We start from the raw sequence: 2,404 nt of genomic DNA, 5'->3' as shown, positions 1-2,404 counted from the left end.
CTGTTGTGATGACTATTATGATGATGCTAACGACTATTATGATGATTGTGACGATGGCTATTGTAATGACTATTTTGATGATGTTGACCATATTATGATTATGCTGATGATGACGATGAGTATTATGATGATGATGACGATGTGTATTATGATGATGCTAACGACTATGATGATGGCTATTGCAATGACTATTGTGATGATGTTGACAATATTATGATTATGCTGATGATGACGATGAGTAATATGATGATGATGGCGCTGAGTATTATGATGATGCTAACGACTATGACGATGGCTATTGTAATGGCTATTGTGATGATGTTGACAATATTATGATGATACTGATGATGACGATGCGTATTATGATGATGCTAACGACTATGACGATGGCTATTGTAATGACTATTGTGATGATGCTGACAATATTATGATTATTCTGATGATGGCAATGACTATTATGGTGATGATGCTGATGATGATGACGATGACTATTATGATGATGCTATTGATGTCGATGTCTATGTTGACAATATTATGATTATACTGATGATGACGATGAGTATTATGATGATGATGAAGATGAGTATTATGATGATGCTAACGACTATGACGATGGCTATTGTAATGACTATTGTGATGACTATTGTGATGACTGTTATAATGATAATTGCGATGACTATTGTGACGACTATTGTAATGACTATTATGATGATGATGATGATAACGATGACTATTATGATGATAATTACGATGATTAGTTTTCGGTCAGAATATTTGAATATTCACTCGCTAATTTGGTATTCGAGATATTTGAATAGTATTTTCAAGTTTTGGAATATCTAATTGAGATGGGTAATATGGTTTCTTTGAATTTAATTCTAATATAGGTCAGCTATGCTGCTTACCACGTGCATTCAATCGGGAACATAAAGAATGTTTCCTGTTACATAACAGAGTATTAGTACTGACGTCTGATGCGGGTGGCTGAAATTCATAAACAGTATTTTCGATAACACGGAAACGGGGACGAACTATAATACACAGGATGAATCTTTAACATGTATGTGGTATGTGCTATCCTGCCTATGGGACGGCACGTATAAAAGATGCCTTGCTACTAATGAAACATGCAGCGGGTGTCCTTTTAAGAATATAGTATGTACAAATTAACAAATGTTTGACATCCAATAACCAATGATTAATAAATCAATGTGTTCTAGTGATGTTAAACAAAACAAAATTTTATATATGCACATATAAGATTGTTCATTAATCTATTTTATTATTTCTGTTTAATTCATAGACAAGAACACAATGTATTTGAATGTATAATAATCAGATTGTGGTTTTGCACTATGTACATATGACAGACAAAGTTTGCCCATTATCTGTTATCTATCTGTCTTGAGACAAAGCTTGTACTAATAAAACTACCTAAATTACAGATTCACTTTTCTTGTAAGATCTTTTACTACATGAGAACTCAAACAGAACGACTGGTTGATACACTCTAAGAGATTTCAAATCAATGGACACTTCCAGCTGTCTTCATCCGAAATAAGCCGTCGGCGGGCTCGTTGGATTATTTCTCGTTCAAGCCATGCTGTCTGTTATATTGACTGGTATATTAAGGGCCGTGGCATGTACGGTCCTGTCTGTGGGATAGTGCATATAAATGATCCCTGGCAACCAATTGGAAAATGTAGCGGGTTTGCTGTCTTGAATTATAAGCTAGACTTACTAAATGTTTGACATCCAGTAGCCGATGATTAATAAATCAAAGTGATTTGGTGGTTTTGTTAAACGAAACCACTAGAGCACATTTATTAATCATAGGTTAATGCACGTCAAACAATTTAATAATTAGAGAAAACCCACTCATACCACGGCTTTTGATATGTTAGTCTTGGAAACCCCAAACAGGACAGCTCATACCACGGCTTTTGATATATTAGTCTTGGAACACTGGTAGTGACAGGGAAACCCCCAATCGGTCCTACGAAACAAACCACGTAAGGCTATCACTCTAACAACTAAGCTAGATCCCGCCCCTGTTTCTTTAACAATGGCAAAGAACGTGTTGACATGATGAAACGAAAACAATTCAAGAAGAAGAAGAAGGAAATCCTTTATTTAACGACGCACTTAACACATTTTATTTACGGTTATATGGCGTCAGGCATATGGTTAAGGACCACACTGATATTGAGAGAGCCAACTCGTTGTCGTCACTTCATGGGCTATTCTTTTCGACTAACATCAAGGGATCTTTTATATCCACCATCCCACAGACAGGATAGTACATACCAGGCCTTTGTTACACCAGTCGTGGATCAGTGGTTGGAACGAGAAATAGCCCAATGGTTTCATCGATCCTATACGCGAACGCTTTACGACTGGGCTA

Source organism: Gigantopelta aegis, unplaced genomic scaffold, assembly GCF_016097555.1.
Source record: "Gigantopelta aegis isolate Gae_Host unplaced genomic scaffold, Gae_host_genome scaffold76, whole genome shotgun sequence".
NCBI lineage: Eukaryota > Metazoa > Mollusca > Gastropoda > Neomphalida > Peltospiridae > Gigantopelta > Gigantopelta aegis.
This window is presented reverse-complemented; position numbering follows the sequence as displayed.